This window comes from Oncorhynchus kisutch, linkage group LG22, assembly GCF_002021735.2.
Source record: "Oncorhynchus kisutch isolate 150728-3 linkage group LG22, Okis_V2, whole genome shotgun sequence".
Lineage (NCBI taxonomy): Eukaryota > Metazoa > Chordata > Actinopteri > Salmoniformes > Salmonidae > Oncorhynchus > Oncorhynchus kisutch.
In genome coordinates, this window is record NC_034195.2 from 45,119,800 (window position 1) to 45,139,875 (window position 20,076).

A 20,076-nucleotide genomic window follows, 5' to 3' on the forward strand; every position below is an offset into this window, starting at 1 on the left:
CTCAGCAAGGAAGAAGCCACTGCTCCAAAACCGCCATAAAAAAACAGACTATGGTTTGCAAAAGCACATGGGGACAAAGATCATACTTTTTGGAGAAATGTCCTCTGGTCTGATGAAACAAAAACAGAACTGTTTGGCCATAATGACCATTGTTGTGTTTGGAGGAAAAAGGGGGAGGCTTGCAAGCCGAAGAACACCATCCCAACCGTGAAGCACGGGGGTGGCAGCATCATGTTTTGGGAGTGTTTTGCTGCAGGAGGGACTGGTGCACTTCACAAAATAGATGGCATCATGAGGGAGGAAAATTATGTGGATATATTGAACCAACATCTCAAGAATTTGGGCAGGAAGTTAAAGCTTGGTTGCAAATGGGTCGCTACGTTTGGTTAGATACACACACACCGCATAGACCACAACCGCATGTATACAACACAACGAGAAGAGGGACAGAGACAGTTCATGAAAGTATGCCTTATTTACTTTGAAGAAATAGTCAAATGATTTTGTCAGACAGCTCTGCAGCATACTTGGGCAGGCTAGCTAAATAAGATAACTAAAGACAGTACAATATGGGGAGCACATAGCGTTAGATGGCCTGGCTGGCTGACTGCTACTGCCCGAGCAGAGACAAGATTATTATTTTAAGGAATTACATTTTCTAAAGTAAATATAATATACAGTTGTAATATACACAACTGAAATACAGTACTTATTATTTCATAGTCAATTCCTATTTTTCTATTGATGTCTATCCAATGTGGACCTGACAGAGACAATTGTGTGTTCACTATTTTGGGCTTTGGAATTTCCCTTAAAAATCCTTGTAATGTCATTATTTCACAATGCATTTGTTTAATTTTTTAAAAATTGAAACTGGAATCGACCTCAAAAAGCACTAATTGGTCAGTACTAGGACTGTCAGACTGCGATCAAGAGGAGTGGCATTTTGGAGATATTTTGGAGTGGAGGGGCTTGACCCCCTGGTACCTCCCCCCCCTGCTGACTCTCTCTCTTCCCTGTTTCCACAGCCACAGGCAGAAGATAGTTTACTGGGATGCGTCAGAGCAGGGCTATAGAGTACCAGCCGGAGAGAGGGCGGCTATAGAGTACCAGCCGGAGAGAGGGGGTCTTTCAACGAAATCACCAGAACACATTCCAGAGCAACCTGGGCCATGGACAATTGGCACCTCCGTGTCAGTAGCACCCTCTGTTTGCACTGTAATGATGGAGGGAGGGTTGGGACTGTGGGAGGGTAAGGAGAGTTGAGGAGTAGGAGAGGGAGGGTTACCCTGTTGTGATCCATCGTGTGTGTGTGTGTGTGTGTGTGTGTGTGTGTGTGTGTGTGTGTGTGTGTGTGTAGGGTGCTCCATTTCATATTATGCCTCTCTCTCACAAACTTGAGGGTCAGGGATACCCTCCCTCCATCCCTTTCTCATGGGCGTGTATCAAACCTAGATTCCTGCATTAAACAAAAGGGAAACTATAAAGAACCAGCCCTCAATTGTTATTACCATACAAGGCAGCCACACATTCCTGCCGAGGACATTTATTGGCTCTTAAAATCTGTTCCGTCGGGTCTCGCCAAACTCTGGGGAATTCTAGTCCGCATCCCACATGGCACCCTATGTAGTGCACTACCTTTGACCCAGGAACGTGCTGGTCATAAGTAGAGCACTATATAGGGAATAGGGTGCCATTTGGGAAGCGAAAAAAACGTATCTTGCTACAGGAGCAGTGTGGAATGGAGATTTGGAAGGAGAGATGAAAGAGGGTGGGTTACTGAACGTAAAGGTTAATGGGAACCATTTAGTTTGAACAACATGTGGAATAAATGTTTGGGTTATAGGGTCTACAAAGAGAAGTGTCCTCATCTAACACTGACACTGGGAGATTGCATTAGGATACTTATCCTGGGTGTATATGAATATACCACCAAGTCCTGCAGTTTAATGGATTGGTTAACGCATTGGAGAAGGGATCTCTCCAGAACATATAGGGAAGGATAAACACAGAAGGACAGAAGGAACATACATACCAACATTACATTTAAGAGCCTCTAATTGATTTATTTGAAATACTGTGTGAGTGTCACGTCTCTCGTCAGAAGGCATGGACCAAAGCGCAGCGTGGTAAGTGTTCATGATAAATGTATTACTCAAAACACTCAACCAAAATAACGAGTGAAAACAGAAACTGTCCTGTCAGATGCAGACACTAAACAGAAAATAACTACCCACGAAACCCAAAGGAAAAAGGACAACTTATATATGATCCCCAATCAGAGACAACGATAGACATCTGCCTCTGATTGGGAACCACACCAACATAGAAATAAAGAAACTAGAATGCCCACCCAAGTCACACCCTGGCCTAACCAAGATAGAGAATAAAAGCCTCTCTATGGCCAGGGCGTGACATACTATGTGAGTGTGTCCATGCTGTGTGTCTATACTGTGTGAGTGTGTGTCTATACTGTGTGAGTGTGTGTCTATAATGTGTGAGTATGTGCCCATACTGTGTGATTGTATGGAGGAGTAATTATTGGTTTTAAAAGGATCAGCGTCCCGTCATCAGGGCAATTGTAAATCATGCAGCGTGTTATGTTAAGATTGCAGATTTTAGAGAAACAACAAATGTTGGTACAAAAACAGAAGGTTACATACACTTACGTTGGAATCATTAAAACTCATTTTTCAACCACTCCACAAATTTCTTGTTAACAAACAAATAGTTTTGGCAAGTTGGTTAGGACATCTACTTGGTGCATGATACAAGAAATTTTTCCAACAATTGTTTACAAACAGATTATTTCACTTATAATTCACTGTATCTCAATTCCAGTGGGTCAGAAGTTTACATACACATAATGACCATGATGTTTGGAGGAAAAAGGGGGAGGCTTGCAAGCCGAAGAACGTCATCTCAACCGTGAAGCATGGGGGTGGCAGCATCATGTTGTGGGGGTGCTTGCTACAGGAGGGACTGGTGCACTTCACAAAATAGATGATATTATGAGGAAGGGAAATTATATGGATATATTGAAGCAACATCTCAAGAATTTGGGCAGGAAGTTAAAGCTTGGTTGCAAATGGGTCTTCCAAATGGACAATGACCCCAAGCATACTTCCAAAGTTGTGGCAAAATGGCTTAAGGACAACAAAGTCAAGGTATTGGAGTGGATATAACAAAGCCCTGACCTCAATCCAATAGAACATTTGTGGGGAGAACTGAAAAAGTGTGTGCGAGCAAGGAGGCCTACAAACCTGACTCAGTTACACCAGCTTTGTCAGGAGGAATGGGCCAAAATTCACCCAAAATATTGTGGAAGGCTTCCCGAAATGTTTGGCCCAAGTGAAACAATTTAAAGGTAATGCTACCAAATACTAATTGAGTGTATGTAAACTTCTGACCCAATGAGAATGTGATGAAAGAAATAAAAGCTGAAGCATTCTCTCTACTATTATTCTGACATTTCACATTCTTAAAATAAGTGGTGATCCTAACTGACCCAAGACAGGGAATTTTTACTAGGATTGGCTTGAACTGTGACCTTTCTCTTGCATTTCAAAGATGGTGATATTTTCTTCTACCAGATATATTGTGTTATATTCTCCTTTATTCAATTCACATTTCAAATGGTACCAAGAATATGCATATTCTTGCTTCAGGGCCTGAGCTACAGGCAGTTAAATTTGGGTATGTCATTTAGGCAACATTTTTTAAATGTTCCCTAAGAAGTTTTAATGAAAGGATTATAGTGTTATGGCAGGCAGAATGCCCCAGTGGAAGGAGGGAGACTGTTGAAAATAAACAATTTATTAGTGGGATGGAACAATGCTCTTTGTGAGTGTTATGTTTACCATTCATATTTAATTGTTTATTTCACTTTTGTTTTGAGAGAGAGTCCCAGAGGTGGCAAAATCTGCTGTTCTGCCCAACAACTTCTCCCTGGGCGCTGATGACGTGGATGTCGATTAAGGCAGCGCACCTGTGATTCGGAAGGATTAAATACAGAAGACACATTTCAGTTAAATGCATTCCATTGTGCAACTGACTAGGTATCCCCCTTTTCTTGTTATATCTGTATGGTCTCAAATGCAATTGAGCCTTGGAAACCGGCATACACAACACTATGTTGATTGGGAGGCAAGAATTAACACCTGGTTTTAAGCTTCTAATGCATGCGCACGAGCACCCTCCACACACACACACACACACACACACACACACACACACACACACACACACACACACACACACACACACACACACACACACACACGTACACGCACGAACACAAACAAACACAAGTGCACGCACGAACACAAACAAACACACACACACAGCTTCTAACACCCTCTGATGTGATCCACACAGAATAGACCTGTTTATGATACCAATAGAGAGAGAGCTTTACAGTAAGATCAACTATAGTGCAGGCTTTCCTCCAATCCTGGTACTGCTGGGGTTGTGATATCCACCTGCAATCAAAATGGGGTAGAACATTATTTAATGGTATACTGTTTCCTCTGGTATTTACCTGATAGATATTTGGAAATAGTGTGGTAGCAATGGGTATTTTGGGGGTTTAGATTAGCTCTTTTTCAATGAGCCCATCCTTCCCATTTTTACATCCACCAGCCACCACTTGTCTAGAGAGATCGCAGTGAGCTACTGTAATAGGGTTCACTTCTGACCGTGTTTATTGTGATTGGGGGGCACTTCTAAGGCCCATGCTCTTCTAGTTTGAGAGAGGGAGTGATTGTGAATGATTGAGTGAGGTTGTGCGGATGTGAATGCAGGCAGGTTTTTTCCAGCTCTGGAAAGAGGAAGCACTGCGGTGCACAATGGCAGGAAAGGGAAACTTGTAATGAGAATCAGGGTACAGCTGCTAATGTTGCTGGACAGAGGACCACGCAAGTAACAGGAAAGGATAGCAATCTGTTCTTATAACATCTGTTCTTATAACATTTCCTCCCCATCTACAGTATATGTGATGAGTTTGCGACATATTTCAGAGATAAGATAACAAACATTAGGCTGGGTATCAGTCAAGCAAGACCTGATGAGAAGTTTGATGATATGTGCCGTAGCCTTTATTTTCCCTGGTTGACACAGACATGCTCAAGAAAGTCATATCACAACTTAAGCCTTCTACCTGCCTTCTTGATCCTATACCCACCACCTTCTTCAAACAGTTTTTAATTGCATATCTGAAGAAGTGCCAGCTATTGTTAATCACTCCCTGTTCTTGGGCACTTTCCCCACTGCACTAAAAACTGCTACGGTGAACCCTTCTGAAGAAAAGTTATCTAGATTCTTCAGCTTTAAGCAATGTTCAGCCAATCTCCAACCTTCCATTCTTAATGATAAAAAACATAAAGATAAAGATAAAACACCAGGTAAAAAACCGAGATGTCATTTTAGATTCTGAACTCAATTTCGAATCACACATTAGCAATGTGAACAAAATAGCTTTTTACCACCTGAGGAACATTGCCAAGGTGCAGCCATTTCTCTCTCAGGCTGATACAGAGAGACTCATCCATGCTTTTATTACAAGCAGACTTGACTACTGTAATGCTCTCCTGTCTGGGCTATCCAGGAAAGCCATTCGTCAACTGTAAAACATACAGAATGCTGCAGCACGGGTACTGACCAAGACCAGACGGAGAGCACACATTATACCGCACCTTACACTAAGTCTGAATGTGTCCTGCTAGGTGATCTAAACTGGGACATGCTTAAACCACCTAAAGCAATGGGACTCCCTAAATCTTTCCCAGTTTATTACCAATCCCACAAGGTATGACTCCAAACACCCAGAAAAGGCTACTCTCCTCGATGTTATCCTCACAAATAATCTTGATAGGTATCCGTCTGGTGTTTTCTGTAATGACCTGTTTTACAGCCTGTGTTCGTAATGGCTGCTCAGTGAAAGGACCTGTCCTGATTTGTCATAGACACCTGCAAAAAAACTTTAATGAGCAAGCCTTAATTCATGACTTGGCCTCTGTGAAATGGTAAAGAATCAGCTTGATCCCTTCTGTCGAAGATGCCTGGACCTTCTTTTTTAATATTTTTTGTGAAATTGTTAACAAACACACCCGCATAAAGAAAATGAGAATTAAAAACAGGTTCAGCCCCTGGTTCGACCGTGAACTTGCAGAGTTACTCCACCTCAAGAATTGCATTTGCGAAAGGCTCAGGCAAACTAAGTGCACTCAGACTATCCGGAAGGCCAGAGTTAGTTACTTTAAGGAGCAGTTCTCTCTCTGTGGGTCTAACCCCAAGAAGTTCTGGAAAATGGTTGAAGACCTAGAGAATAAATCCTCCTCCTCACAGCTGCCCATGTCCCTTAATTTTGATGATGTGGTTGTTTCTGAGCTCTTTAATCACCACTTAATTAAGTCTGGATTCCTATTTGAGTCAACCATGCCTCCTTGCCCATCCTACATTTCCTCATCTCCCACCCCTTCTAATGTGACTATCCCCGATGCTTCTCCCTCTTTTTCCCCTGACCCACTACAAAGTTTCTCCCTGCAGGCAGTCACTGAGTCCGAGGTGCTAAAGGAGCCCCTGAAACTTGACCCCCCAAAAAACATCTGGGTCAGATGGTTTAGACCCTTTCTTCTTTAAGGTTGCTGCCCCTATCATCGCTAAGCCTATATCCAACCTTTTTAACCTGTCTCTCCTTTCTGGGGAGGTTCCCATTGCTTGGAAGGCAGCCACGGTTCATCCTTTATTTAACGGGGGAGATCAAGCTGATCCTAACCTTAGATAGCTCACCTAGATAGCTCACCTTGCCTTAGATAGCTCTATTGTCCCACAGCCCACACATGCGGAGACCTCACCAGGCTTAACTGGTCCCACCAGAGATGAAACCTCTCTCATCGTCACCCCACGCCCAGGTTTACCTCCACTGTACTCACATCCTACCATACCCTTGTCTGTACATTATGCCCCGAATCTATTCTACCACGCCCAGAAATCTGCTCCTTTTATTCTCTGTTCCCAACACACTAGACAACCAGTTCTTATAGCTTTTAGCCATGCCCTTATCCTCCTCCTCCATTCCTCTGGTGATGTAGAGGTTAACCCAGGTCCCGTAGACCCCAGTACCACACCTATTCCCCAGGTGCTCTCATTTGTTGACTTCTGTAACCGTAAAAGCCTTTGGTTTCATGCTTGTTAACATCAGAAGCCTCCTCCCTCAGTTTGTTTTATTCACTGCTTTAGCACACTCTGAAATTTACATCCCCTACTACAACATTTTCCGCCAAGATAGAACTGCCAAAGGGGGCGGGGTAGCAATCTACTGCAGATATAGCCTGCAGAGTTCTGTAATGCTATCCAGGTCTGTGCCCAAATAGTTCAAGCTTCTACTTCTAAAAATCCACCTTTCCAGAAATAAGTCTCTCACTGTTGTCGCTTGCTATAAACCCCCCTCAGCCCACAGCTGTGTCCTGGACTCCATATGCGAATTGATTACCCCTCACTTACCTTCAGAGTTCGTACTGTTAGGTGACCTAAACTGGGATATGCTTAACACCACGGCCATCCTACAATCTAAGCTAGATGCCCTCAATCTCACACAAATTATCAAGGAACCTACCAGGTACAACCCCACATCTGTAAACACAGGCACCATCATAGATATCATTCTGACCAACCTGCCTTCTAAATACACCTCTGCTGTCTTCAACCAGGATCTCAGCAATCACTGCCTCATTGTTCGCATCCATAATGGGTTCGCAGTCAAACGACCACCCCTCATCACTTTCAAACGCTCCCTAAAAAATTTCAGCAAGCAGGCCTTTCTAATCGACCTGGCCCGGGTATCCTGGAAGGATATTGACCTCATCCGGTCAGCAGAGGATGCCTGGTTATTATTTAAAAGTTCTTTGCTCACCATCTTAAATACGCATGCCCCATTCAAAAAATGTAGAACAAAGAACAGATATAGCCCTTGGTTCACTCCAGACTTCACTGCCCTTGACCAGCACAAAAACATTCTGTGGTGTACTGCATTAGCATCGAATAGCCCCCACGATATGCAACTTTTCAGGGAAGTTAGGAACCAATATACACAATCAGTTAGGAAAGCAAAGGCTAGCTTTTTCAAACAGAAATTTGCATCCTGTAGCACAAATTTCAAAAAGTTCTGAGACACTGTAAAGCCCATGGAAAATAAGGGCATTTCCCCCAGCTGCCCACAGCACTGTGGCTAGGAAGCACTGTCACCACCGATAAATCCACGATAATCGAGATTTTCAAGAAGAATTCTTCTACGGATGGCCTTTCTTTCCACCTGGAGACCACCCGGCCAACAGCTCTGCACCCCTCGCAGAAACTTGCCCAAGCCCCCCCACACTTCTCCTTCATCCAAATCCAGATAGCTGATGTTCTGAAAGAGCTGCAAAATCTGGACCACTACAAATCAGCTGGGCGGGACAATCTGGACCTTCTCTTTCTAAAATGATATGCCACAATTGTTGCAACCCCTATTACTAGCCTGTTCAACCTCTCTTTCGCATCGTCTGAGATCCCTAAAGATTGGACAGCTTCCGCGGTCATCCCCCTCTTCAAAGGGGGAGACACTCTAGACCCAAACTGTTATAGACCTATATCTATCCTGCCCTGCCTTTCTAAAGTCTTCGAAAGCCAAGTTAACAAAACAGATTACCAACCATTTTGAATCCCACCGTACCTTCTCCGCTATGCAATCTGGTTTCTGAGCTGGTCATTGGTGAACCTCAGCCACTCTCAAGGTTCTAAACGATATCATAACCACCATCGATAAAAGACAGTACTGTGCAGCCGTCTTCATCGACCTGGCCAAGGCTGTCAATCACCGCATTCTTATCAGCAGACTCAACAGCCTTGGTTTCTCAAATGACTGCCTCGCCTGGTTCACCAACTACTTCTCAGATAGAGTTCAGTGTGTCAAATCGGAGGGCCTGTTGTCCGGACCTCTGGCAGTCTCTATGGGGTGCCACAGGGTTCAGTTCTTGGACCAACTCTCTTCTCTGTATACATCAATGATTTTGCTCTTGCTGCTGGTGAGTCTCTGATCCACCTCTACGCAGACAACACCATTCTGTATACTTCTGGCCCTTCTTTGGACTCTGTGTTAACAAACCTCCAGACCAGCTTCAATGCCATACAGCGCTCCTTCCGTGGCCTCCAACTGCTCTTAAATGCTAGTAAAACTAAATGCATGCTTTTCAACCAATCGGTTCCCCTTACTGCCCGCCCGACTAGCATCACTACTCTGGACGGTTACGGACCTAGAATATGTGGACAACTACAAATACCTAGGTGTCTGGTTAGACTGTAAACTCTCCTTCCAGACTCACATTATGCATCTCCAATCCAAAATTACATCTAGAATCGGCTTCCTATTTCGCAAACAAAGCCTCCTTCACTCATGCTGCGAAAACATACCTTCGCACAACTGATTATCCTACCGATCCTTGACTTCGGCTCAATGTCATCTATAAGTCTTTCCTAGGTTAAAGCCCCGCCTTACCTCAGCTCACAGGTCACCATAGCAGCACCCACCCGTAGCACGAGCTCCAGCAGGTATATTTCACTGGTCATAAACAAAGCCAATACCTCTTTTGGCCACCTTTCCTTCCAGTTCTCTGCTGCCAATGACTGAAACGAATTGCAAAAATCACTGAAGCTGGAGTCTTATATCTCCCTTACTAACTTTAAGCATTAGCATCAGTCAGAGCAACTTACCGATCACTGCACTGTCCAACAAGCTTTCTCTACCATTAACCTTTTTCTGAACACCTCCAAAACAAAGGTCATGTGGTTTGGTAAAAAGAATGCCCCTCTCCCCACTGGTGTTATTACTACCTCTGAGGGTTTAGAGCTTGAGGTAGTCACCTCATACAAGTGCTTGAGAGTATGGCTACAGGTGTGATTACTACCTCTGAGGGTTTAGAGCTTGAGGTAGTCACCTCATACAAGTACTTGGGAGTATGGCTAGACGGTACACTGTCCTTCTCTCAGCACATATCAAAACTGCAGGCTGAAGTTAAATCTAGACTTGGTTTCCTCTATCGTAATCGCTCCTCTTTCACCCCAGCTGCCAAACTAACCCTGATTCAGATGACCATCCTACCCATGCTAGATTACGGAGACATCATTTATAGATCGGCAGGCTAAGGGTGCTCTCGAGCGGCTAGATGTTCTTTCACATTAGGCCATCAGATTTGCTACCAATGCTCCTTATAGGATACAACACTGCACTCTGTACTTCTCCGTAAACTGGTCATCTATGTATACCCGTCACAAGACCCACTGGTCGATGCTTATTTACAAACCCTCTTAGGCCTCACTCCCCCCTATCTGACATATCTACTGCAACCCTCACCCTCCACATACAACAATCATTCTGCCAGTCACATTCTGTTAAAGGTCCCCAAAGCACACGCAAAGCAAAAACTGGGGACATTTAGCTTTGCTTTTCCTTAGGGTGCTTTTTTTGTCTTTCAGTTTTTATTGTTATTCTTTAGTTTTTTTATCCTCATGTATGTTGTGTAGTAAATATTTCTGTTTTATTTTCATAGTTTTTCCTTATTTATTTTCTTGTGAAGTGCATTATATTGCATTCCTGTCTGAAATGTGCTATATAAATAAAGACTGAAAAAGCCATTGACTGACCAATGATATTGGTACTGAACGTATTGACTTCTCCCCAGCTCCTCTAGAAAATCCCTGTGTCCCCTGCAACACGTAGCAGTAGCGATGTGACAGATGTCAAACGAGCAGGTGATTTAGCTGCCACACAAACAGTCATTATGCTATCACTTGGTACAAGGGTCACAAACGAATACTGGCATTCAGTTCATTATTATCATCATCTCTCATCACAGCTGCCTAGAAGCTATGTACAGTACAATCAGGTACAGGATACTTTGTGTTTCTCAGAGCCTTGTCTCTTGGCTGACGACAACAACAACATCACAAACCTGTGTGAACACCTCTGTTTTTTAAGCCCTCACTGCTCAAACTAATATCTACAATGTGGAAAAACCAGACCCTGTCACATACAGATGTAGAATCTTAATTTGAGCCAATTTGCTACAGCAGGAAAATAAACCTGCAGCAACAGGAAATATGAATTATTATGTGGATTATAATTAATGGGGATTTTTGTAAGGGTTGATACATTTTTAGTCAAGACAAATTAAGTCTGACATTTCAAAATGGAAATGACAAACTTCAGAAGTATTTTAAAATCTCAAATACACTACAAGTTGGCATTTCCTGCCGTGCAGGAAGATTCTTCGAAACAATGTCTCCCAATACTCCTCTATCATTGGGAAGGCATCCCTTATGCTCTAGAGGAGCTCAGAGGCATCCCAGGGGTTGGGGTGGGGTAGACTGGCTTGATGATGGCTCCATTAGTCAAAAAGAGGCTGCCTGGCTGCCGTATGGAGGGAGGGAGAGTAGAGGCAGGTACCGTGAGTTTACTTTGTGTAAGGAATGGATGGCTTTTATGTTTTTTGACAATTACCTTTTGATTTCAAGCTCAGAGAAGAGATATCTCACTATCACAGCTAGGAGATAACGGAAATAAAAATGTCCTGGACTTTGCACAGTCCTTAGACACTTTTTGAGAGCTTAGTATCAGATTTATTATTCTGTTATTCCTGGGCAGATAAAGGATAACATTTGCTCCTTTTATCAGATATGTGTAAACAGTTACTAAGCACCTACCACTTTAAAAATAATCCAAAATGAGGCCTCCCGAGTGGTGCAGTGGTCTAAGGCACTGCATCACAGTGCTAGCTGTGCCACTAGATATCCTGGTTCAAGTCCAGGCTCTGTTGTAGCTGACCACTACCAATTGGATACCACAAAAAAGGGATAAAACATTTCTTTCAATAATCAAAAGTAAACCAAAATTTATAATGGGATTATTACATAGTCTATTCCACTGGTAGCTACTGTGGTAAAGTAATTTAAATAGAGCACATGTCTCTCTATGATGTAAACCGTGACACGGTATAAACAGAGAATGTTGTGTGGAATCCACTAAGGAGACGTGATGTCTGGCAGACAGGCAGCTATTTTCCATGTCTACGCTGACTCCTCACTCAACAGGTGCCGCTGGTTGCAGTGGTAGGGTTAGTTAGAGGAGGATGTTTTCAATGGAAACGCCCCACAGACACGAAGTGCATGTTTTGTTGGGACGCCAGAACTGTCAACAACACAGTCCCTGAAGACGTAGGAAGAAGTGATATTAAATGGGTCCAGAGGGAAGAGTATCCCTACTGACTCACCAACTAGAGAGAGAGAGAGAGAGAGAGAGAGAGAGAGAGAGAGAGTGAAAAGGGGGGAGAGACAGAAAGAAAGAAAGCAGGTAGAAAGTATTGGAGCAGGTCCTCCCTGAAGCAATGTTTAGGTGGGTCAGTATGTCCTAGGCTAGGTTATCTCTGTTGTCTTGTTGAATGTAAATCGTGGGAAGAATCTGGATATGATGTGGGCAGGAGGCCCAAAGCGAGATTTGGTTAGGGGGCAGCAGATAGAAACATTTCAGTTTTAAAGTACATTTTCTGTAGTTCTACACATTTTGCTATGGGGCAGAGAGAACGTGTTGCAGTTTTAAAGGTAATTTCCTGCAATTCTACCCATTTTGCCATGACTTACACCATGGTAACGATATCCGAGTGAGAGTGACTCACAAAATCAATGGGGGCCCACTGGAGGTCAGGGCCCCTGGGCATGTGCCCTGCGTGCTCGGTCGGTATTTGCCATGATTACTACAAGTTTAGATAACTGGCTAGACTAACTTTTTAATCTAAGAATTGTTAACTGACATGGCTAATTGAATGACTGTCAGTGACTGACATAAGAGATAAATTGCTGATGCACAACCACGTTTCAAATGTACACCTTGTGTATTCCACTATTCTAACTCTCAACAGTAACACTGAAACTAACAGGTATCTCTGCCTGTTTGTCTCTGGGCATCAGCCAGAGCCAATCTTCCACAGAAAGGGTTTGAGAGAGAGGTGGTAGAGAAACACATGAGAAAGTAATTTAAGTCAATATAGAGTTGAAAGAACACAACGTTTAAGAAGTTGACGGATTAGTGGGAGGAGATGAGAGACGAGGGAGTGAATTAGTGAAAGAAAAAAGAGAAAAGGATGGAGTACAGAAACAGAGAGATACTATCCTCTCCATATCAAAGCGACAAATAGAAGGTATTGTGAATAATCTCTGTGAGGTAGAGCCAGGGTTCTCTCATGTATTCTAGCGCTAGTCAGCTCCAGCCCAGATTTTGAATGAGGATGAGGAGGGGAGGGAGGAAGGAAGGAAGGAGGACAGATGGAACTCACCCTGTCAAAATCTTTGGCCATTACCATTCAGATTTTCACACAGCCAAAAAGCACTGTACCAAAACTACAATATTTACCAGAGTGCATGATTCCATGTGAACTGCTCTAAGGGATACAATGATATTCTCTTATCAGAAAATATAATTAGGCACTCTCTAAACCAGTTCTGGGAGTGCTGAAAGGGCTGTGCTTCAAAGTTACCAACGGCTTCAAGTCATGACTGACGTACACAAACCGTCTTGTTATTGTGAGGTGAAGTGGGGTGAAGTGGGAGCTTTTTGGGTGGGTTAAACTACTTCAAACATGTTACTGTTGCTATCATGAGTATCTTTAAGGACTACCTTTCACCTATTGATTTGTTGCTCTATAATCACTCCCATACCCCACCTAACCACCCACCATGGGATCACTCCCATACCCCACCTAACCACCCACCATGGGATCACTCCCATACCCCACCTAACCACCCACCATGGGATCACTCCCATACCCCACCTAACCACCCACCATGGGATCACTCCCATACCCCACCTAACCACCCACCATGGGATCACTCCCATACCCCACCTAACCACCCACCATGGGATCACTCCCATACCCCACCTAACCACCCACCATGGGATCACTCCCATACCCCACCTAACCACCCACCATGGGATCACTCCCATACCCCACCTAACCACCCACCATGGGATCACTCCCATACCCCACCTAACCACCCACCATGGGATCACTCCCATACCCCACCTAACCACCCACCATGGGATCACTCCCATTCCCCACCTAACCACCCACCATGGGATCACTCCCATACCCCACCTAACCACCCACCATGGGATCACTCCCATACCCCACCTAACCACCCACCATGGGATCACTCCCATACCCCACCTAACCACCCACCATGGGTATACAGGTTGAACGAGATAAGATGGTCGGTTGCAATATTCACTATCATTTTGTTTTGTTTTTCTTACCCTGATGTTTCTTACTACCTGCGGCAGTCATTTTAGGGGGCAATCTTGCCCACATCATGATGACTTGCACTGGAGCACAAAACCATAGAGGTCAAAGGCAAGCTCTGAACAGAGTACATTACAGTAATGTTACAGTAAATCATACAGCGACAGAAAGGTCACATTCAAGACAACCCCACTTCAGCATATCTGAAGACTGATCACCACTGAAGATAGGCTGCTTGCTTCAAATATTCAGGTAGGTCATAGATAATCATTCCAGGCCTCTTCCTTCCATAACAACATTCCTTAAAGGTGAGTCTCTTCTTGCCTCTCCCCTCCTTTCCTCTCTCCGTCACTCTTTCTCACTCTCTTTCGTTCCAGGGTGAAGGAATGTGGGTGGTGAGGGTTATCTGGTTCCAGGGTGAAGGAATGTGGGTGGTGAGGGTTATCTGGTTCCAGGGTGAAGGAATGTGGGTGGTGAGGGTTATCTGGTTCCAGGGTGAAGGAATGTGAGTGGTGAGGGTTATCTGGTTCCAGGGTGAAGGAATGTGAGTGGTGAGGGTTATCTGGTTCCAGGGTGAAGGAATGTGGGTGGTGAGGGTTATCTGGTTCCAGGGTGAAGGACTGTGGGTGGTGAGGGTTATCTGGTTCCAGGGTGAAGGAATGTGGGTGGTGAGGGTTATCTGGTTCCAGGGTGAAGGAATGTGGGTGGTGAGGGTTATCTGGTTCCAGGGTGAAGGAATGTGGGTGGTGAGGGTTATCTGGTTCCAGGGTGAAGGAATGTGGGTGGTGAGGGTTATCTGGTTCCAGGGTGAAGGAATGTGGGTGGTGAGGGTTATCTGGTTCCAGACAGCTGATATTTATTTAGAGATGGCTGCTTTTTTTCATCTCCTCAGAGTGTTTAAATACCTTCACATACCTCTGACCTTGACTTGTTACAGCTGGACCAGACCCCTTCTACCCTGCCCAGGCCTGAGTTCTGTTCAAGTCCATTACGCTCTCTCTTACAGAATCAAAGTCATTTTGAGACAAAAAGGCCTACCTGTAAGCTATACAGACCCTGTGTCCATTGCCCCCCAAAAAACAAAAACTGATGTTGTAGCATCCTACTGTGACCATACTGATTACAGCTTTGGAACAAAACTATTACCATAGAATGTGAAAGTGTTCCCTCTGCAGGACCTGAGACAAACTACTCCAGAACCTTCACATGGGTTTTCACTGGTTTATTTTCATACTGGTGACATGGACACCACCAACTGCCAATTTCCCTCAAGAAGTCAGTTTCATATCCCCAAAAAGTTTTATGAGGTTGGTAGAGACGTAAAATGTGATGTCAGAGCAATGGTTTATCAAAGTACTGGCCACACACTCTCTAATGAAACACAGCACATTAAGGGATAGCCCATTATATTTCCAGTTGGTCCTACTCTGTGGTTAATGCACCCCTTAGGCTGATCAAAAACATAGCACACTGACTGATCAAAGCTACTAAACTAAGAAAAAAAGAAACGTCCTCTCGCTGTCAACTGCCCTTATTGTCAGCAAACTTAACATGTGTAAATATTTGTATGAACATAAGAATCCACAACTGAGACATAAACTGAAAAAGTTTAAACATGTGACTCACCGAAATGGAATAATGTGTGCCTGAACAAAGGCGGGGTCGAAATCAAAAGTGACAGTCAGTATCTGGTGTGGCCACCAGCTGTATTAAGTACTGTAGTGCATCTCCTGCTCATGGACTGCACCAGATTTGCCAGTTCTTGCTGTGAGATGTTACCCCACTCTTCCACCAAGGCACCTGCAAGTTCCCGGACATTTCTAGGGAGAATGGCCCTAGCCCTCACTCCCCGATCCAACAGGTCCCAGACGTGCTCAATTGAATTGAGATCCGGGCTCTTCGCTGGCCATGGCAGAACACTGACATTCCCGTCTTGTAGAAAATCACGCACAGAACGAGCAGTATGGCTGGTGGCATTGTAATGCTGGGTGGGTCATGTCATGATGAGCCTGCAGAAAGGGTACCACATGAGGGAGGAGGATGTTTTCCCTGTAACGCACAGCGTTGAGATTGCCTGCAATGACAACAAGCTCAGTCCGATGATGCTGTAACACACCGCCGCAGACCATGATGGACCCTCCACCTCCAAATCAATCCCGCTCCAGAGTACAGGCCTCAGTGTAACGCTCATTCCTTCGACGATAAACGTGAATCCGACCATCACCCCTGGTGATACAAAACCGCGACTCGTCAGTGAAGAGCACTTTTTGCCAGTCCTACCTGGTCCAGCGACAGTGGGTTTGCCCATAGGCAGCTTTGTTGCTGATGATGTCTGGTGAGGACCTGCCTTACAACAGGCCTACAAGCCCTCAATCCAGCCTCTCTCAGCCTATTGCGAACAGTCTGAACACTGATGGGGGGATTGTAGGTTCATGGTGTAACTCGGGCAGCTGTTGTTGCCATCCTGTACCTGCATGAATTGTTTATGGTTCATTGAACAAGCATGGGAAACAGTGTTTAAACCCTTTACAATGAAGAGCTGTGAAGTTATTTGGATTTTTACAAATTATCTTTGAAAGACAGGGTCCAGGGGCACACTCTAACACTCAGACATAATTTACAAACAAAGGATGTGTTGAGTGAGTCTGCCAGATCAGAGGCCTTAGGGATCACCAGTAATGTTCTTTTGATAAGTGTGTGAATTGGACCATTTTCTGTCCTGCTAAGCATTTGAAATGTAACGAGTAATTTTGGGTGACAGGGAAAATGTATGGTGTAAAAAGCACATTTCTTTTCTTTAGGAATGTAGTGAAGTAAAAGCTGTCAAAAATATAAATGGTAAGGTACAGATACCTCAAAAAACTACTTAAGTAGTACTTTCAAGTATTTTATTCTTAAGTACTTGACTCCACTGCCTAGCACCGAGGTAGAGGAGAAGTTATTTTCCCCCACCAAGTGCTGACAGGGAGAGAAGAGATGATCTGTTGACTGCTGTGGTCTCCCTCTGCGATGAGAGCCAGATGCATGGCACACTGCCTGCGGTGCTCTCCTGTGGAAGATGGATGATTCCTCCTGATAGAAAGGCAGGAAGAGTTGACAGCTTAAAATTAAAAGAATACATTGCTGTCACATTCCATAAGATGCCTGCATGTCCCAGGGTACCACTGTTGTCCCCTCGCTCTTCTCCCTCATTGTCCACTGTGTCCCATTGCCCTGTATGTATGCCCTGTCGCCAGGCCACACTGAACACAAATGCAGACTGTACTGTGCGTATCCAGGCTAAACAGCCTACGGTATCTCCCCCTCCATAAGTAACCTCCATGCAGGTTTTGACTCCACATGTATGTAATCATGGATTGGATGTACTTGATATTTCCATTTCAACATCTCTGGATTGTTCTGAGAATATAGGCTGGCCTCCCAGTCTACCGTAGATCATCATCTCGTACATGAATGCGTGTGACAGCCAACCATGCACACTGGATTATTTATACCACTTGCGTAAGATAGCGATGAGTCAACGTTAGATGAAGAACGTGGGAGATTAAATAAAAAATCAGGCATCATCACACTCAATTTCAGTACGTTGTATTCTTGCTTAGAGAGACCACTATTTACCCCTTAAGCTAGACTGGCTGCCTTGCAGCAACTACTGGACAGAGAGGCTGTTAACAACCAAACAAGAGCCTCTTTTCATACAGATTGTATCTAAACTCAGCAAAAAAAGAAATCTCGTTTTCAGGACCCTGTCATTCAAAGATCATTCGTAAAAATCCAAATAACTTCACAGATCTTCATTGTAAAGGGTTTAAACACTGTTTCCCATGCTTGTTCAATGAACCATAAACAATTAAGGAACAAGCACCTGTGGAAGGCAATTAAGGTCACTGTTATGAAAACCTAGGACACTAAAGAGGAATTTGGTGGTTGGTGGTTGAAGATATCCCTCTAGTGGTGTGGGGGCTGTGCTTTGGCAAAGTGGGTGGGGTTATATCCTTCCTGTTTGGCCCTGTCCGGGGGTGTCCTCGGATGGGGCCACAGTGTCTCCTGACCCCTCCTGTCTCAGCCTCCACTATTTATGCTGCAGTAGTTTATGTGTCGGGGGGCTGGGGTCAGTTTGTTATATCTGGAGTACTTCTCCTGTCCTATTCGGTGTCCTGTGTGAATCTAAGTGTGCGTTCTCTAATTCTCTCCTTCTCTCTTTCTTTATCTCTCTCTCGGAGGACCTGAGCCCTAGGACCATGCCCCAGGACTACCTGACATGATGACTCCTTGCTGTCCCCAGTCCACCTGGCCATGCTGCTGTTCCAGTTTCAACTGACCTGAGCCCTAGGACCATGCCCCAGGACTACCTGACATGATGACTCCTTGCTGTCCCCAGTCCACCTGGCCATGCTGCTGTTCCAGTTTCAACTGACCTGAGCCCTAGGACCATGCCCCAGGACTACCTGACATGATGACTCCTTGCTGTCCCCAGTCCACCTGGCCATGCTGCTGCTCCAGTTTCAACTTCCACCTGACTGTGCTGCTGCTCCAGTTTCAACTGTTCTGCCTTATTATTATTCGACCATGCTGGTCATTTATGAACATTTGAACATCCTGGCCATGTTCTGTTATAATCTCCACCCGGCACAGCCAGAAGAGGACTGGCCACCCCACATAGCCTGGTTCCTCTCTAGGTTTCTTCCTAGGTTTTGGCCTTTCTAGGGAGTTTTTCCTAGCCACCGTGCTTCTACACCTGCATTGCTTGCTGTTTGGGGTTTTAGGCTGGGTTTCTGTACAGCACTTTGAGATATCAGCTGATGTACGAAGGGCTATATAAATACATTTGATTTGATTTGATTTTGATTTGAATTCTACTGACTCTGAAAAACACCAAAAGAAAGATGCCCAGGGTCCCTGCTCATCTGTGCGAACGTGCCTTAGGCATGCTGCAAGGAGGCAAGAGGACTGCAGATGTGGCCAGGGCAATAAATTGCAATGTCCGTACTGTGAGAGGCCTAAGACAGCACTACAGGGAGACAGGACGGACAGCTGATCGTCCTCGCAGTGGCAGACCGCTTGTAACAACACCTGCACAGGATCGGTACATCCAAACATCACACCTGTGGGACAGGTACAGGATGGCAACAACAACTGCCCGAGTTACACCAGGAAAGCACAATCCCTCCATCAGTGCTCAGACTGTCTGCAATAGGCTGAGAGAGCCCGGACTGATGGAGGCCTGTTGTAAGGGAGGTCCTCACCAGACATCACTGGCAACAACGCTGCCTATGGGCAAACCCACGGTCACTGGACCAGACAGGACTGGCAAAAAGTGCAAAAAAAAAAAAAATGGCCACCGTTTTACGGTCTCCTAACCAATTGTGCTATTATGTGTTTTTTTCTTTCAATATTTTAAAATGATTTTGTACATAATGTTTCTGCAACCGCATCTTACAGCAGAAAAGAGCTTTGGGATATCATCATATTCTATATACTTTCGGCCCGTCTTTGGACACTGTGCTATCTAACCTCCAAACAAGCTTCAATGCCATACAACACTCCTTCCGTGGCCTCCAACTGCTCTTAAACGCTAGCAAAACCAAATGCATGCTTTTCAACCGGTCGCTGCCTGCACCTGCATGCCCGACTAGCATCACCACCCTGGATGGTTCCGACCTAGAATATGTGGACGTCTATAAGTACCTAGGTGTCTGGCTAGACTGCAAACTCTCCTTCCAGACTCATATCAAACATCTCCAATCGAAAA